This window comes from Saccoglossus kowalevskii, chromosome 7 (genome assembly GCF_978046115.1).
Source record: "Saccoglossus kowalevskii chromosome 7, keSacKowa6.1, whole genome shotgun sequence".
NCBI classification, from domain to species: domain Eukaryota; kingdom Metazoa; phylum Hemichordata; class Enteropneusta; family Harrimaniidae; genus Saccoglossus; species Saccoglossus kowalevskii.
Genome location: NC_140647.1, coordinates 38,116,344 through 38,137,005, shown reverse-complemented (window position 1 = coordinate 38,137,005; position 20,662 = coordinate 38,116,344). Strand labels below are relative to the sequence as shown.

General features: G+C 35.8%; 1 long non-coding RNA gene across 1 annotated transcript; it reads left to right on the top strand.

The window, feature by feature from the left end:
• The first annotated feature begins 16,967 nt into the window (after nucleotides 1-16,967).
• LOC146740970 (uncharacterized) lies at nucleotides 16,968-18,281 on the top strand. Its single transcript, XR_014930037.1, has 2 exons — nucleotides 16,968-17,322; nucleotides 17,812-18,281. It is a non-coding gene; the product is annotated as an uncharacterized LOC146740970 (long non-coding RNA).
• Nucleotides 18,282-20,662: the final 2,381 nt, after the last annotated feature.

Here is a 20,662-nt window from a genome sequence, read left to right as displayed (position 1 = left end):
TTTGACCACTTTCTGAGGGTCTAGGCGTCTAGATTTTTTTATGGTATATAGTACAACTCATGTGTAATAGATATCAGCAATAACAACTTTAGCGGTCACGTGACTTTTCCCGCCATTTTGTTTTTCCTAAAAACGGCAAAAAACACTTGAAAATCTTCTTCTTCAGAACCACCTAGCAGAATGCTCTCATATGTTGTATTTAGCTTCTATATATGAATCCCATTTACGTTTGAAAAAATTATTACGATTGGTCATGTGGTTTGGCCACCATTTTGGATTTCTTCTAAACAGGAAGTAGTTTTTTACTCTGGCAACACTTGAGGGATTATTTTCAATTTTGCTTCATGGCATCTGTATATCAAACCCTTTCAGAAACCTAAAAAAGATTTCAGATCAGTCACATGGTTTGGCCGCCATCTTGGATTTTAAGCAAAATTGACCAAAAGTTTGGGCATTTGTTTCTCAGAGGTGATTCAACCAATCTAATAGATGTTTTTATATTTACCATGCCTGGCCTTAGCTCCATATGAGAAAAATAATATTATTTTGATCAGTCACATGGTTTGGCCGCCATCTTGGATTTTATGAAAACAAATCTTGTGCAATTACATGTGTTGTATTGGTCGGATTTGGCTAAAATTGTATATGTGCATTCTACTCTTGAGATGCATTCTTTTAACCGAATGGCACGTGGCTGGGTTTTGTCGCTGGGCGCCTGAGGGGTGGGGGCTTCTAACCTCATTAATATGCATAACTGATATATCTCAAGCACTGTTGGAGTTAGGAAGATGAAACCTGTGTTATTATGACAACATTAAACAATTGATTTCATTAAAATAACAGATTACCATATATGGTCATGTGAACTCATTAATATGCATAACCATTATATCTCAAACACTGTTGTAGTAAGGAAGATGGTTCCTGTGTTATCATGACAACAGTGAACAAGAGATTTGATTAAAATAACAGATGACCATATATGGTCATGTGAACTCATTAATATGCATAACCATTATATCTTAAACACTGTTGCAGTTAGGAAGATGAATTCTGTGTTATTATGACAACAGTGAACAAGAGATTTGATTAAAATAACCGATGACCATATATGGTCATGTGAACTCATTAATATGCAAAGCAGTCATATCTAAAACACTGTCGCAGAGCAGGACATGTAACTAGTGTCATTATGAAGACATTGAATGAAAGATGTAACTGACATTAGAAATGGCTATATATGATTATGTAATCACATTATTGTGCATAAGAACATGGTTCATTGTATATCCTGAAAACCATATTTTGATAACCAAAATAGGTAAATACATGGTACCAAGTTCATTTCGACCTCATGTTACTGATAATTCAAGCTACCTGATTGTCTAACATGTGACCTCATTAATTATGAAACAGAATCTTGTCAGCTTGGGCCCCGGTGATGCCGCTTGCGGCTTTAATTAGGGGCCCAAGCCCGAAGGGCGAGGCCCCTATTCTTATTGTCCGGTTTTTTCTTCTTTCTTCTTTCTTTCTTTCTTCCGTAACTTTTTTCGTCAAGCCGTTTGAGAAAACCGCTGAACGGAATGATCTGATAATGTTCTATACTGATAGTCCCTAATGTGAACTGGTGCAACATGCTTTCAGAATTTTGATTGGTCAATTAGTTTGGCAGCCATATTGGATTGAAATAAAACCGGAAGTGGTTGTTTGACCACTTTCTGAGGGTCTAGGCGTCTAGATTTTTTTATGGTATATAGTACAACTCATGTGTAATAAATATCAGCAATAAAATCTTTAGCGGTCATGTGACTTTTCCCGCCATTTTGTTTTTCCTAAAAACGGCAAAAAACACTTAAAAATCTTCTTCTTCAGAACGAATAAGTAGAATGCACTCATATGTAGTATTTAACTTCTATTTATGAATCCCATTTATGTTTGAACATTTTGTTTACGATTGGTCACGTGGTTTGGCCACCATTTTGGATTTCTTCTAAACAGGAAGTAGTTTTTTACTCTGGCAACACTTGAGGGATTATTTTCAATTTTGCTTCATGGCATCAGTGTATCAAACCCTTTCAGAAATCTAAAAAAAAAATCAGATCAGTCACATGGTTTGGCCGCCATTTTGGATTTTAAGCAAAATTGACAAAAAGTTTAGGTATTTGTTTCTCAGAGACGATTCAACCAATCTACTAGATGTTTTTATATTTACCATGCCTGCCATTAGCTCCATATGAGAAAAATAATATTACTTTGATCAGTCACATGGTTTGGCCGCCATCTTGGATTTTGTGAAAATAGACATTATGCAACTACATGTTTTGTATTAGTCTGATTTCTTTAAAATTTTGTATGTGCATTTGTGTCATCAGATGCATCATTTTGCACCAATAGCACACTGCTAGGCCACGTGGCTGGGCACCCATGGGGTGGGGGCTTCTAACCTCATTAATATGCATAACTGTTATAACTCAAACACTGTCGCAGTTAGGGTGATGAATCCTGTGTTATTATGACAACGTTGAACAAGAGATTTGATTAAAATAACAGATGACCATATATGGTCATGTAAACTCATTAATATGCATAACCATTATATCTTAAACACTGTTGCAGTTAGGAAGATGAATCCTGTGTTATTATGACAACAGTGAACAAGAGATTTGATTAAAATAACAGATGACCATATATGGTCATGTAAACTCATTAATATGCATAGCAGTCATATCTGAAACACTGTCGCAGAACAGGACATGTAACTAGTGTCATTATGAAGACATTGAATGAAAGATGTAACTGACATTAGAAATGGCTATATATGATTATGTAATCTCATTATTGTGCATAAGAACATGGCTCATTATATATCCTGAAAACCATATTTCGATAACCAAACCAGGTAAATACATGGTACCAACTTCATTTCGACCTCATGTTACTGATAATTCAAGCTACCTGATTGTCTAACATGTGACCACATTAATTATGAAACAGAATCTTGTCAGCTTGGGCCCCGGTGACGCCGCTTGTCTTTCTTTCTTCTTTCTTTCTTCTTTCTTCCGTAACTTTTTTCGTCAAGCCGTTTGAGAAAACCGCTGAACGGAATAGTCTAGTAATGCTCTATACTGATAGTCCGTAATGTGAAGTGGTGCAACATGCTTTCAGAATTTTGATTGGCCAATTAGTTTGGCAGCCATATTGGATTGAAATAAAACCGGAAGTGGCTGTTTGACCACTTTCTGAGGGTCTAGGCGTCTAGATTTTTGTATGGTATATAGTACAACTCATGTGTAATAGATATCAGCAATAAAAACTTTAGCGGTCACATGACTTTTCCCGCCATTTTGTTTTTCCTAAAAACGGCAAAAAACACTTGAAAATCTTCTTCTTCAGAACCACCTAGCAGAATGCTCTCATATGTTGTATTTAGCTTCTATATATGAATCCCATTTACGTTTGAAAAAGTTATTACGATTAGTCACGTGGTTTGACCACCATTTTGGATTTCTTCTAAACAGGAAGTAGTTTTTTACTCTGGCAACACTTGAGGGATTATTTTCAATTTTGCTTCATGGCATCTGTGTATCAAACCCTTTCAGAAACCTAAAAAAAATTTCACATCAGTCACATGGTTTGGCCGCCATTTTGGATTTTAAGCAAAATTGACCAAAAGTTTGGGTATTTGTTTCTCAGAGACGATTCAACCGATCTACTAGATGTTTTTATATTTACCATGCCATACCTATATGGAGCTAAGCCCAGGGGCTTAGCTCCATATGAGAAAAATAATATTATTTTGATCAGTCACGTGGTTTGGCCGCCATCTTGGATTTTGTGAAATTAGAAATTATGCAACTACATGTTTTGTATTAGTCTGATTTCTTTCAAATTTTGTATGTGCATTTGTGTCATCAGATGCATCATTTTGCCCCAATAGCACACTGTTAGGCCTCGTGGCTGGGCACCCATGGGGTGGGGGCTTCCAACCTCATTAATATGCATAACTGTTATAACTCAATCACTGTTGTAGTTAGGGAGATGATTCCTGCGTTATTATGACAACGTTGAACAAGAGATTTGATTAAAATAACAAATGACCATATATGGTCATGTGAGCTCATTAATATGCATAACTGTCATATCTCAAACACTGTTGCAGTTAGGAAGTGGAATCCTGTGTTATTATGACAACAGTGAACAAGAGATTTGATTAAAATAACAGATGACCATATATGGTCATGTGAACTCAATAATATGCATAACCATTATATCTTAAACACTGCTGCAGTTAGGAAGATGAATCCTGTGTTATTATGACAACAGTGAACAAGAGATTTGATTAAAATAACAGATGACCATATATGGTCATGTGAACTCATTAATATGCATAACCATTATATCTTAAACACTGTTGCAGTTAGGAAGATGAATCCTGTGTTATTATGACAACAGTGAACAAGAGATTTGATTAAAATAACAGATGACCATATATGGTCATGTAAACTCATTAATATGCATAGGAGTCATATCTGAAACACTGTCGCAGAGCAGGACATGTAACTAGTGTCATTATGAAGACATTGAATGAAAGATGTAACTGACATTAGAAATGGCTATATATGATTATGTAATCTCATTATTGTGCATAAGAACATGGCTCATTATATATCCTGAAAACTATATTTCGATAACCAAACCAGGTAAATACATGGTACCAACTTCATTTCGACCTCATGTTACTGATAATTCAAGCTACCTGATTGTCTAACATGTGACCACATTAATTATGAAACAGAATCTTGTCAGCTTGGGCCCCGGTGACGCCGCTTGCGGCTTTAATTAGGGGCCCAAGCCTGAAGGGCGAGGCCCCTATTCTTATTGTCCGGTTTGTTAGGGGCCCAAGCCTGAAGGGCGAGGCCCCTATTCTTATCGTCCGGTTTTTAGGGGCCCAAGCCTGAAGGGCGAGGCCCCTATTCTTATTGTCCGGTTTTTTCTTCTTTCTTTCTTTCTTTCTTTCTTCCGTAACTTTTTTCGTCAAGCCGTTTGAGAAAACTGCTGAACGGAATGGTCTGATAATGCTCTATACTGATAGTCCCTAATGTGAACTGGTGCAACATGCTTTCAGAATTTCGATTGGTCAATTAGTTTGGCAGCCATATTGGATTGAAATAAAACCGGAAGTGGCTGTTTGACCACTTTCTGAGGGTCTAGGCGTTTAGATTTTTTTATGGTGTATAGTACAACTCATGTGTAATAAATATCAGCAATAAAAACTTTAGCGGTCATGTGACTTTTCCCGCCATTTTGTTTTTCCTAAAAACGGCATAAAACACTCAAAAATCTTCTTCTTCAGAACCACCAAGCAGAATGCTCTCATATGTAGTATTTAGCTTCTATATATGAATCCCATTTATGTTTGACAAAATGTTTACGATTGGTCACGTGGTTTGGCCACCATTTTGTGTTTCTTCTAAACAGGAAGTAGTTTTTTACTCTGGCAACACTTGAGGGAATATTTTCAATTTTGCTTCATGGCATCTGTGTATCAAGCCCTTTCAGAAACCTAAAAAAAATTTCAGATCAGTCACATGGTTTGGCCGCCATTTTGGATTTTAAGTAAAATTGACCAAAAGTTTGGGTATTTGTTTCTCAGAGACGATTCAACCAATCTACTAGATGTTTCTATATTTACCATGCATGGCCTTAGCTGCATACGAGAAAAATAATATTATTTTGATCAGTCACGTGGTTTGGCCGCCATCTTGGATTTTGTGAAAATAGAAATTATGCAACTACATGTTTTGTATTAGTCTGATTTCTTTCAAATTTTGTATGTGAATTTGTGTCATCAGATGCATCATTTTGCCCCAATAGCACACTGTTAGGCCACGTGGCTTGGCACCCATGGGGTGGGGGCTTCTAACCTCATTAATATGCATAACTGTTATAACTCAAGCACTGTTGCAGTTAGGAGGTGGAATCCTGTGCTATTATGACAACATTGAACAAAAGATTTGATTAAAATAACAGATGACCATATATAGTCGTGTGAGCTCATTAACATGCGTAATCATTATATCTCAAACACTGTTGCAGTTAGGAAGATGAATCCTGTGTTATTATGACAATGTTGAACAAGAGATTTGATTAAAATAACAACTGACCATTTATGGTCATGTGAGCTCATTAATATGCATAACCATTATATCTTAAACACTGTTGCAGTTAGGAAGATGAATCCTGTGTTATTATGACAACAGTGAACAAGAGATTTGATTAAAATAACAGATGACCATATATGGTCATGTGAACTCATTAATATGCATAACCATTATATCTTAAACACTGTTGCAGTTAGGAAGATGAATCCTGTCTTATTATGACAACAGTGAACAAGAGATTTGATTAAAATAACAGATGACCATATATGGTCATGTGAACTCATTAATATGCATAGCAGTCATATCTGAAACACTGTCGCAGAGCAGGACATGTAACTAGTGTCATTATGAAGACATTGAATGAAAGATGTAACTGACATTAGAAATGGCTATATATGATTATGTAATCTCATTATTGTGCATAAGAACATGGCTCATTATATATCCTGAAAACCATATTTCGATAACCAAACCAGGTAAATACATGGTACCAACTTCATTTCGACCTCATGTTACTGATAATTCAAGCTACCTGATTGTCTAACATGTGACCTCATTAATTATGAAACAGAATCTTATCAGCTTGGGCCCCGGTGACGCCGCTTGCGGCTTTAATTTCTTCTTTCTTCTTTCTTTCTTTCTTCCGTAACTTTTTTCGTCAAGCCGTTTGAGAAATCCGCTGAACGGAATGGTCTGATAATGTTCTATACTGATAGTCCCTAATGTGAACTGGTGCAACATGCTTTCAGAATTTTGATTGGTCAATTAGTTTGGCAGCCATATTGGATTGAAATAAAATCGGAAGTGGCTGTTTGACCACTTTCTGAGGGTCTAGGCGTCTAGATTTTTTTATGGTATATAGTACAACTCATGTGTAATAAATATCAGCAATAAAAACTTTAGCGGTCATGTGACTTTTCCCGCCATTTTGTTTTTCCTAAAAACGGCAAAAAACACTTGAAAATCTTCTTCTTCAGAACCACCAAGCAGAATGCTCTCATATGTAGTATTTAGCTTCTATATATGAATCCCATTTATGTTTGAACATTTATTTACGATTGGTCACGTGGTTTGGCCACCATTTTGGATTTCTTCTAAACAGGAAGTAGTTTTTTACTCTGGCAACACTTGAGGGATTATTTTCAATTTTGCTTCATGTCATCTGTGTATCAAACCCTTTCAGAAATCTAAAAAAAAATTCAGATCAGTCACATGGTTTGGCCGCCATTTTGGATTTTAAGCAAAATTGACCAAAAGTTTGGGTATTTGTTTCTCAGAGACGATTCAACCAATCTACTAGATGTTTTTATATTTACCATGCCTGGCCTTAGCTGCATACGAGAAAAATAATATTATTTTGATCAGTCACGTGGTTTGGCCGCCATCTTGGATTTTGTGAAAATAGAAATTATGCAACTACATGTTTTGTATTAGTCTGATTTCTTTCAAATTTTGTATGTGCATTTGTATCATCAGATGCATCATTTTGCCCCAATAGCACACTGCTAGGCCACGTGGCTGGGCACCCATGGGGTGGGGGCTTCTAACCTCATTAATATGCATAACTGTTATAACTCAAGCACTGTTGTAGTTAGGATGATGAATCCTGTGTTATTATGACAACGTTGAACAAGAAATTTGATTAAAATAACAAATGACCATTTATGGTCATGTGAGCTCATTAATATGCATAACCATTATATCTTAAACACTGTTGCAGTTAGGAAGATGAATCCTGTGTTATTATGACAACAGTGAACAAGAGATTTGATTAAAATAACAGATGACCATATATGGTCATGTGAACTCATTAATATGCATAACCATTATATCTTAAACACTGTTGCAGTTAGGAAGATGAATCCTGTGTTATTATGACAACAGTGAACAAGAGATTTGATTAAAATAACAGATGACCATATATGGTCATGTGAACTCATTAATATGCATAGCAGTCATATCTGGAACACTGTCGCAGAGCAGGACATGTAACTAGTGTCATTATGAAGACATTGAATTAAAGATGTAACTGACATTAGAAATGGCTATATATGATTATGTAATCTCATTATTGTGCATAAGAACATGGCTCATTATATATCCTGAAAACCATATTTCGATAACCAAACCAGGTAAATACATGGTACCAACTTAATTTCGACCTCATGTTACTGATAATGCAAGTTACTAGTATCTGATTGTCTAACATGTTGACCTCATTAATTATGAAACAGAATCTTATCAGCTTGGGCCCCGGTGACGCCGCTTGCGGCTTTAATTAGGGGCCCAAGCCCGAAGGGCGAGGCCCCTATTCTTATTGTCCGGTTTTTTCTTCTTTCTTTCTTTCTTTCTTCCGTAACTTTTTTCGTCAAGCCGTTTGAGAAAACCGCTGAACGGAATGATCTGATAATGCTCTATATTGATAGTCCCTAATGTAAACTGGTGCAACATGCTTTCAGAATTTTGATTGGTCAATTAGTTTGGCAGCCATATTGGATTGAAATAAAACCGGAAGTGGCTGTTTGACCACTTTCTGAGGGTCTAGGCGTCTAGATTTTTTTATGGTATATAGTACAACTCATGTGTAATAAATATCAGCAATAAAAACTTTAGCGGTCATGTGACTTTTCCCGCCATTTTGTTTTTCCTAAAAACGGCAAAAAACACTTAAAAATCTTCTTCTTCAGAACCAACAAGCAGAATGCTCTCATATGTAGTATTTAGCTTCTATACATGAATCCCATTTATATTTGAATTTTTTTTTACCATTGGTCACGTGGTTTGGCCACCATTTTGGATTTCTTCTAAACAGGAAGTAGTTTTTTACTCTGGCAACACTTGAGGAATTATTTTCAATTTTGCTTCATGGCATCTGTGTGTCAAACCCTTTCAGAAATCTAAAAATAATTTCAGATCAGTCACATGGTTTGGCCGCCATTTTGGAATTTAAGCAAAATTGACCAAAAGTTTGGGTATTTGTTTCTCAGAGACGATTAAACCAATCTACTAGATGTTTTTATATTTCCCATGCCTGGCCTTAGCTCCATATGAGAAAAATAATATTATTTTGATCAGTCACATGGTTTGGCCGCCATCTTGGATTTTGTGAAAATCGAAATTATGCAACTACATGTTTTGTATTAGTCTGAATTCTTTCAAATTTTGTATGTGCATTTGTGTCATCAGATGCATCATTTTGCCCCAATAGCACACTGCTTGGCCACGAGGCTGGACACCCATGGGGTCGGGGTTTCTAACCTCATCAATATGCATAACTGTTATAACTCAAGCACTGTTGTAGTTAGGATGATGAATCCTATGATATTATGACAACATTGAACAAGAGATTCGATTAAAATAACAAATGACCATATATGGTCATGTGAGCTCATTAATATGCATAACTGTCATATCTCAAACACTGTTGCAGTTAGGAAGTGGAATCCTGTGTTATTATGACAACATTGAACAAAAGATTTGATTAAAATAACAGATGACCATATATAGTCATGTGAGCTCATTAATATGCGTAATTGTTATATCTCAAACACTGTTGCAGTTAGGGTGATGAATCCTGTGTTATGACAATGTTGAACAAGAGATTTGATTAAAATAACAGATGACCATATATGGTCATGTGAACTCATTAATATGAATAGCAGAGCTGGACATGTAACTAGTGTCATTATGAAGACATTGAATGAAAGATGTAACTGACATTGGAAATGGCTATATATGATTATGTAATCTCATTATTGTGCATAAGAACATGGCTCATTATATATCCTGAAAACCATATTTCTATAACCAAACCACGTAAATACATGGTACCAACTTCATTTTGACCTCATGTTACTGATAATACAAGCTACTTGATTGTCTAACATGTGACCACATTAATTATGAAACAGAATCTTGTCAGCTTGGGCCCCGGTGACGCCGCTTGCGGCTTTAATCTTCTTTAGGGGCCCAAGCCTGAAGGGCGAGGCCCCTATTATTATCGTCCGGTTTTTTAGGGGCCCAAGCCCGAAGGGCGAGGCCCCTATTCTTATTGTTCGGTTTTTTCTTCTTCTTCATCTTCTTCTTTCTTCCGTAACTTTTTTCGTCAAGCCGTTTGAGAAAACCGCTGAACGGAATGGTCTGATAATGCTCTATACTGATAGTCCCTAATGTGAACTGGTGCAACATGCTTTCAGAATTTTGATTGGTCAATTAGTTTGGCAGCCATATTGGATTGAAATAAAACCGGAAGTGGCTGTTTGACCACTTTCTGAGGGTCTAGGCGTCTAGATTTTTTTATGGTATATAGTACAACTCATGTGTAATAAATATCAGCAATAAAAACTTTAGCGGTCATGTGACTTTTCCCGCCATTTTGTTTTTCCTAAAAACGGCAAAAAACACTTAAAAATCTTCTTCTTCAGAACCACCAAGCAGAATGCTCTCATATGTAGTATTTAGCTTCTATATATGAATCCCATTTATGTTTGAAAAAATGTTTACGATTGGTCACGTGGTTTGGCCACCATTTTGGATTTCTTCTAAACAGGAAGTAGTTTTTTACTCTGGCAACACTTGAGGGAATATTTTCAATTTTGCTTCATGGCATCTGTGTATCAAGCCCTTTCAGAAACCTAAAAAAAATTTCTGATCAGTCACATGGTTTGGCCGCCATTTTGGATTTTAAGCAAAATTTACCAAAAGTTTGGGTATTTGTTTCTCAGAGACGATTCAACCAATCTACTAGAGGTTTTTATATTTACCATGCCTGGGCTTAGCTCCATACGAGAAAAATAATATTATTTTGATCAGTCACGTGGTTTGGCCGCCATCTTGGATTTTGTGAAAATAGAAATTATGCAACTACATGTTTTGTATTAGTCTGATTTCATTCAAATTTTGTATGTGCATTTGTGTCATCAGATGCCTCATTTTGCCCCAATAGCAGACTGTTAGGCCACGTGGCTGGGCACCCATTGGGTGGGGGCTTCTAACCTCATTAATATGCATAACTGTTATAACTCAAGCACTGTTGTAGTTAGGATGATGAATCCTGTGTTATTATGACAACGTTGAACAAGAGATTTGATTAAAATAACAAATGACCATATATGGTCATGTGAGCTCATTAATATGCATAACTGTCATATCTCAAACACTGTTGCAGTTAGGAAGTGGAATCCTGTGTTATTATGACAACATTGAACAAAAGATTTGATTAAAATAACAGATGACCATATAGTCACGTGAGCTCATTAATATGCGTAATCGTTATATCTCAAACACTGTTGCAGTTAGGAAGATGAATCCTGTGTCATTATGACAACAGTGAACAAGAGATTTGATTAAAATAACAGATAACCATATATGGTCACGTGAACTCATTACTATGCATAACCATTATATCTTAAACACTGTCGCAGTTAGGAAGATAAATCCTGTGTCATTATGACAACAGTGAACAAGAGATTTGATTAAAATAACAGATAACCATATATGGTCATGTGAACTCATTAATATGCATAGCAGTCATATCTAAAACACTGTCGCAGTTAGGAAGATGAATCCTGTGTTATTATGACAACAGTGAACAAGAAATTTGATTAAAATAACAGATGACCATATATGGTCATGTGAACTCATTAATATGCATAGCAGTCATATCTGAAACACTGTCGCAGAGCAGGACATGTAACTAGTGTCATTATGAAGACATTCAATGAAAGATGTAACTGACATTAGAAATGGCTATATATGATTATGTAATCTCATTATTGTGCATAAGAACATGGCTCATTATATATCCTGAAAACCATATTTCGATAACCAAACCAGGTAAATACATGGTACCAACTTCATTTTGACCTCATGTTACTGATAATTCAAGCTACCTGATTGTCTAACATGTGACCTCATTAATTATGAAACAGAATCTTGTCAGCTTGGGCCCCGGTGACGCCGCTTGCGGCTTTAATTCTTCTTTCTTTCTTCTTTCTTTCTTCCGTAACTTTTTCGTCAAGCCATTTGAGAAAACCGCTGAACGGAATGATCTGGTAATGCTCTATACTGATAGTCCCTAATGTGAACTGGTGCAACATGCTTTCAGAATTTAGATTGGTCAATTAGTTTGGCAGCCATAATGGATTGAAATAAAACCGGAAGTGGCTGTTTGACCACTTTCTGAGGGTCTAGGCGTCTAGATTTTTTTATGGTATATAGTACAACTCATGTGTAATAAATATCAGCAATAAAAACTTTAGCGGTCATGTGACTTTTCCCGCCATTTTGTTTTTCCTAAAAACGGCAAAAACTACTAAAAAATCTTCTTCTTCAGAACCACCAAGCAGAATGCTCTCATATGTAGTATTTAGCTTCTATATATGAATCCCATTTATGTTTGAAAAAATGTTTACGATTGATCACATGGTTTGGCCACCATTTTGGATTTCTTCTAAACAGGAAGTAGTTTTTTACTCTGGCAACACTTGAGGGAATATTTTCAATTTTGCTTCATGGCATCTGTGTATCAAGCCCTTTCAGAAACCTAAACAAAAATTCAGATCAGTCACATGGTTTGGCCGCCATTTTGGATTTTAAGCAAAATTTACCAAAAGTTTGGGTATTTGTTATTCAGAGGTGATTCAACCAATTAACTGCTGGTTTTGAATATAACATGCCTGAACATTGCTACATATGAGAAAAATAATATATTTTCGATAAGTCATGTGGTTTGGCCGCCATCTTGGATTATGCGAAAATGAAACTTGTGCAGTTTCATGTGTTGTATTGGTCAGGTTTGGCTGAAATTGTGTATGTCAATTCTACTCAAGAGTCGCATTCTTTTCCCTGAATGTCACATGGCTAGGTCGTGTGGCTACAGGCCCATGGGGTGGGGGCTTCTAACCTCATTAATATGCATAACTGCTATATCTTGAGCACTGTTGTAGCTAGGAAGATGAAACCTGCTGAATTATGATGACGTTAAACAAGAGATTTGAATAAAATAACAGATGACCATATATGGTCATGTGAACTCATTAATATGCATAACTGTTATATCTCAAGCACTGTTGCAGGTAGAAAGATGAAACCTGTGTTATTATGATGATGTTAAACAAGAGATTTGGCTAAAATAACAGATGACCATATATGGTCATGTGAACTCATTAATATGCATAATTGTCATATCTGAAACACTGTTGCAGAACAAGACATGCAACCAGTGCCATAATGAAGACATCTACCAAAAAAATTAAATCGTATAAGCGAATATCATTTATGATTATGTAACCTCATTAATATGCATGAGCACATGGCTCCTTGTATATTCTAAAAACCGTATCTCAATAACCGAACCAGGTAAATAGAAGGAAGCATCAGCATGTCAACCTCATTGTACAAATCATTCAAAGTATAATGGCAATTCGCTGAATTATGATGACATTAAACAAGAGATTTGAATAAAATAACAGATGAACATATATGGTCAGGTGAACTCTCATTAATATATGCAGAAGCACACGGCTCCTTGCATATTCTAAAAACAATATCTCGATAACCAAACCAGGTAAAAAGAAGGAACCATTGGCACGTCAACCTCATTGTACAAATCATTCAAAGTACTTTAATGGCAATTCATTGACCACTTTAATTACATAATTCGTCTGATAGCTTGGGCCCCGGTGACGCCGCTTGCGGCTTTAATTAGGGGCCCAAGCCCAAAGGGCGAGGCCCCTATTATTATCGTTCAGTTTTTTCTTTCTTTCTTTCTTTCTTTCTTCCGTAACTTTTTTCGTCAAGCCGTTTGAGAAAACCGCTGAACGGAGTGGTCTGATATTGCTCTATACTGATAGTCCCTAATGTGAACTGGTGCAACATGCTTTCAGAATTTCGATTGGTCAATTAGTTTGGCAGCCATATTGGATTGAAATAAAACCGGAAGTGGCTGTTTGACCACTTTCTGAGGGTCTAGGCGTCTCGATTTTTTTATGGCATATAGTACAACTCATGTGTAATAGATATCAGCAATAAAAACTTTAGCGGTCATGTGACTTTTCCCGCCATTTTGTTTTCCCTAAAAACGGCAAAAAACACTTAAAAATCTTCTTCTTCAGAACCACCAAGCAGAATGCTCTCATATGTAGTATTCATCTTCTATATATGAATCCCATTTATGTTTGCAAAAATTATTGTGATTGGTCACGTGGTTTGGCCGCCATATCGGGTTTCTTCTAAACAGGAAGTAGTTTTTTTACTCATGCCACACTTGAGAGATTATTTTCCATATTGCTGTATGGCATCTCTATATCAATCTCTTTCAGAAACCTAAAAAAGATTTCAGATCAGTCACATGGTTTGGCCGCCATCTTGGATTTTAAGCAAAATTGACTAAAAGTTTGGACATTTGTTTCTCAGAGGTGATTCAACCAATGTACTAGATGTTTTTATATTTACCATGCCTAGCCTTAGCTTCATATGAGAAAAATAATATTATTTTGATCAGTCACATGGTTTGGCCGCCATCTTGGATTTTATGAAAACAAATCTTGTGCATTTACATGTGTTGTATTGGTCCGATTTTGCTAAAATTGTATATGTGCATTCTACTCATGAGATGCATTCTTTCAACTGAATAGCACGTGGCTGGGTTTTGTCGCTGGGCGCCTAAGGGGTGGGGGCTTCTAACCTCATTAATATGCATAACCATTATATCTTAAACACTGTTGCAGTTAGGAAGATGAATCCTGTGTTCTTATGACAACAGTGAACAAGAGATTTGATTAAAATAACAGATGACCATATATGGTCATGTGAACTCATTAATATGCATAACCATTATATCTCAAACACTGTTGCAGTTAGGAAGATGAATCCTGTGTTATTATGACAACAGTGAACAAGAGATTTGATTAAAATAACAGATGACCATATATGGTCATGTGAACTCATTAATATGCATAACCATTATATCTCAAACACTGTTGCAGTTAGGAAGATGAATCCTGTGTTATTATGACAACAGTGAACAAGAGATTTGATTAAAATAACAGAAGACCATATATGGTCATGTGAACTCATTAATATGCATAACCATTATATCTTAAACACTGTTGCAATTAGAAAAATGAATCCTGTGTTATTATGACAACAGTGAACAAGAGATTTGATTAAAATAACACATGACCATATATGGTCATGTGAACTCATTAATATGCATAACCATTATATCTTAAAAACTGTTGCAGTTAGGAAAATGAATCCTGTGTTATTATGACAACAGTGAACAAGAGATTTGATTAAAATAACAGATGACCATATATGGTCATGTGAACTCATTAATATGCATAACCATTATATCTTAAACTCTGTTGCAGTTAGGAAAATGAAGCTGTGTTATTATGACAACAGTGAACAAGAGATTTGATTAAAATAACACATGACCATATATGGCCATGTGAACTCATTAATATGCATAACCATTATATCTCAAACACTGTTGCAGTTAGGAAGATGAATCCTGTGTTATTATGACAACAGTGAACAAGAGATTTGATTAAAATAACAGATGACCATATATGGTCATGTGAACTTATTAATATGCATAGCAGTCATATCTGAAACACTGTCGCAGAGCAGGACATGCAACTAGTGTCATTATGAAGACATTGAATGAAAGATGTAACTGACATTAGAAATGGCTATATATGATTATGTAATCTAATTATTGTGCATAAGAACATGGCTCATTATATATCTTGAAAACCATATTTTGATAACCAAACCAGGTAAATACATGGTACCAACTTTATTTTGACCTCATGTTACTGATAATTCAAGCTACCTGATTGTCTAACATGTGACCTCATTAATTATGAAACAGAATCTTGTCAGCTTGGGCCCCGGTGACGCCGCTTGCGGCTTTAATTCTTCTTTCTTTCTTTCTTTCTTTCTTCCGTAACTTTTTTCGTCAAGCCGTTTGAGAAAACCGCTGAACGGAATGGTCTGATAATGCTCTATACTGATAGTCCCTAATGTGAACTGGTGCAACATGCTTTCAGAATTTAGATTGGGCAATTAGTTTTGCAGCCATATTGGATTGAAATAAAACCGGAAGTGGCTGTTTGACCACTTTCTGAGGGTCTAGGCGTCTAGATTTTTTTATGGTATATAGTACAACTCATGTGTAATAGATATCAGCAATAAAAACTTTAGCGGTCATGTGACTTTTCCCGCCATTTTGTTTTTCCTAAAAACGGCAAAAACTACTAAAAAATCTTCTTCTTCAGAACCACCAAGTAGAATGCTCTCATATGTAGTATTTAGCTTCTATATATGAATCCCATTTACGTTTGAAAAAATGTTTACGATTGGTCACGTGGTTTGGCCACCATTTTGGATTTCTTCTAAACAGGAAGTAGTTTTTTACTCTGGCAACACTTGAGGGAATATTGTCAATTTTGCTTCATGGCATCTGTGTATCAAGCCCTTTCAGAAACCTAAAAAAAAATTCAGATCAGTCACATGGTTTGGCCGCCATTTTGGATTTTAAGCAAAATTGACCAAAAGTTTGGGTATTTGTTTCTCAGAGACGATTCAACCAATCTACTAGATGTTTTTATATTTACCATGCCTGGCCTTAGCTGCATACGACAAAAATAATATTATTTTGATCAGTCACGTGGTTTGGCCGCCATCTTGGATTTTGTGAAAATAGAAATTATGCAACTACATGTTTTGTATTAGTCTGATTTCTTTCAAATTTTGTATGTGCATTTGTGTCATCAGATGCATCATTTTGCCCAATCTGATTAAAATCTGATGTAGTGTACGGGCGGGCTTTAATTATTTTGGCTATAAACTTATTTTAATTTTAATTTTTATTACTTTTGTTATTAATGCCCTTTTATTTTATTTTATTTTATTATTTTACTTTGATTTTGATTTTGTGATTTTTTTTAAATCCGCCCTACCTACATCTGAGCCGATGCCTATGTAACGAGATTTCAACGAGACCCACTATCGACGATTTTAGTCAACGAATCACATACCTCCTTCTATAGCGCACATGATGACGTCACCGGGCGGAGTCGGGTGGCATACACACTCAAATAAAATGGCGGATTATACCGACGTTAGCGACCGAGAATAACACGGCTTTTCGGTAAGTTTATCATTGTCAAATGCAACAAAAGTCATTTTTATGTTAATATTGTGGCTCGAATGGTTCGACTTTAAATCGTTATTTTGCATAGTTATTCTGGGAGTGACGATTTTGTTTCCGCCGTTTCGACCGAACACCAGTGTCTTTTTCCAGTCGCCTGCCCTGGAGATGGGTGATGTTTTGTTGAAGATCGGGCCAACATCGTCTACGGTATTGAAACCGTAGCCGTAAATATTCATCAAATTGTATCATCATTTTGTACATTATACAATAACTCTTTATTAAAGTAATTGAGCTGATTTGGAATAAAATATTTTTTATTGGAACACATCGCAATTGATCAGGAAATATTTTTTTGCTCCAATTTTCCGCGTCGATGCCGTGGGCCAGTGACCGTCATACAATTTAAAATCAGTTTGCATTGTTTACTATAGCTGTTTACAGTGTTCTAATCATTACGATTTACTTATTTTTTTGCTTCCATTCTAGATAATTATGCTCAGTGATGTAAAATTGAAGCGATGACTGAATGAACGAACCTTGGCTGGCGAAGATGTATCTGGAAGTGTACACATTTGTTGGAAGTGAAAAAAATATTCAATGTAATGACAAAAATTGTAAAATGCTGTGGAATTTCTTTTGCAAATAAAAATATACTAGCAATTTTCTATTAATGGTTTATTCAAGTGGGCAAAATATAATGTACAGAAAGATTGCCCGTAGTATCGCTACACTGAAAAGTAAGCAACTGACAGCCTGTATAAAAGGGGGGCTGTGATTGGCTGTTACTTATGCGAGATTTGAACGGGACTTACATAGGCGTCGGATCAGATGTAGGTAGGGCAGAATTAAAAAAAAATCACAAAATCAAAATCAAAGTAAAATAATAAAATAAAAGGGCATTAATAACAAAAGTAATAAAAAATAAAATTATAGCCACAATAATTAAAGCCCGTACACTACATCAGATTTTAATCAGATTGCATTTTGCCCCAATAGCACACTGTTAGGCCACGTGGCTGGTCACCCATGGGGTGGGGGCTTCTAACCTCATTAATATGCATAACTGTTATAACTCAAGCACTGTTGTAGTTAGGATGATGAATCCTGTGTTATTATGACAAACTTGAACAAGAGATTCAATTAAAATAACAAATGACCATATATGGTCATGTGAGCTCATTAATATGCATAACTGTCATATCTCAAACACTGTTGCAGTTAGGAAGTGGAATCCTGTGTTATTATGACAACATTGAACAAAAGATTTGATTAAAATAACAGATGACCATATATAGTCACGTGAGCTCATTAATATGCATAACCATTATATCTTAAACACTGTCGCAGTTAGGAAGATGAATCCTGTGTCATTATGACAACAGTGAACAAGAGATTTGATTAAATAACAGATAACCATATATGGTCATGTGAACTCATTAATATGCATAGGAGTCATATCTAAAACACTGATGCAGTTAGGAAGATGAATCCTGTGTTATTATGACAACAGTGAACAAGAGATTTGATTAAAATAACAGATGACCATATATGGTCATGTGAACTCATTAATATGCATAACCATTATATCTTAAACACTGTTGCAGTTAGGAAGATGAATCCTGTGTTCTTATGACAACAGTGAACAAGAGATTTGATTAAAATAACAGATGACCATATATGGTCATGTGAACTCATTAACATGCAAAGCAGTCATATCTAAGCACTGTCGCAGAGCAGGACATGTAACTAGTGTCATTATGAAGACATTGAATGAAAGACGTAACTGACATTAGAAATGGCTATATATGATTATGTAATCTCATTATTGTGCATAAGAACATGGCTCATTATATATCCTGAAAACCATATTTCGATAACCAAACCAGGTAAATACATGGTACCAACTTCATTTTGACCTCATGTTACTAATAATTCAAGCTACCTGATTGTCTAACATGTGACCACATTAATTATGAAACAGAATCTTGTCAGCTTGGGCCCCGGTGATGCCGCTTGCGGCTTTAATTAGGGGCCCAAGCCCGAAGGGCTAGGCCCCTATTGTTATTGTTCAGTTTTTTCTTCTTTCTTTCTTTCTTCCGTAACTTTTTTCGTCAAGCCGTTTGAGAAAACCGCTGAAGAGAATGGTCTGATAATGCTGTATACTGTTAGTCCCTAATGTGAACTGGTGCAACATGCTTTTAGAATTTTGATTGGTGAATTAGTTTGGCAGCCATATTGGATTGAAGTTAAACAGGAAGTGGGTATTTGACCACTTTCTGAGGGTCTAGGCGATCAGGGATTTTTATGGCATATAGTACAACTCATGTGTAATAGATATATGAAAAAAAATTCTAAACGTAAACCTCAACTTTTTCCGCCATGTTTTTTCTCCCAAAAACGGGAAAAAACGCTTGAAAATCTTCTTCTTCAGAACCACCAAGCGAAATGCTCCCATATATAGTATTTAGCTTCAATATACAAAGCACATTTAAGTTTGAAAAAATTGTTATGATTGGTCACATGGTTTGGCCGCCATTTTGGATTTCTTCTAGACAGGAAGTAGTTTTTTTTATCAAGCTACAATTATGTGATCATTTTCTAATCAGCTAAATTGCAGCTTTATAATGACCTCTTTCAGATATCGAAGAAAAAAATTCAGATAAGTCACATGGTTTGGCCGCCATCTTGGTTTTTAGGCAAAATTGACCAAAATTTTGGACATTTGTTTCTCAGAGGTGCTTCAACCGATCAACTAGATACGTTGTATATCAGATGTATGGCCATAGGTCCATTTGAAAAAAATAATATATTTTCGATCAGTCACGTGGTGTGGCCGCCATCTTGGATTTTAGATAAAAATGACCAAAAGTTTGGCCATTTGTTTCTCGAAGGTGCTTCAACCTATCAACTAGATATGTTGTATATATTATGTTTGGCCATTGCTCCATTTGAAACAAATGATATAGTTTTGATCAGTCACATGGTTTGGCCGCCATCTTGGATTTCAAATAAAAATGACCAAAAGTTTGGGCATTTGTTTCTTTAAGCTGCTTCAACCGATCTACTAGATGTTTTCATTTATAATATGTCTGGCCATAGCTCCATATGAGAAAAATAATATAATTTTGATCAGTCACATGATTTAGCCGCCATCTTGGATATTGTGCAAACAGAAATTGTTCAATTACATGTGTTGTATTGGTCCGATTGGAATAAAATTTTGTACGTGTATTCTACTCTTTAGATACATTCTTTCCCCTGAATGACATATGGCTAGGTCATGTGGCTACGCACCTATTGGGGGGGGGGCTTCTAACCTCATTAGTATGCATAACTG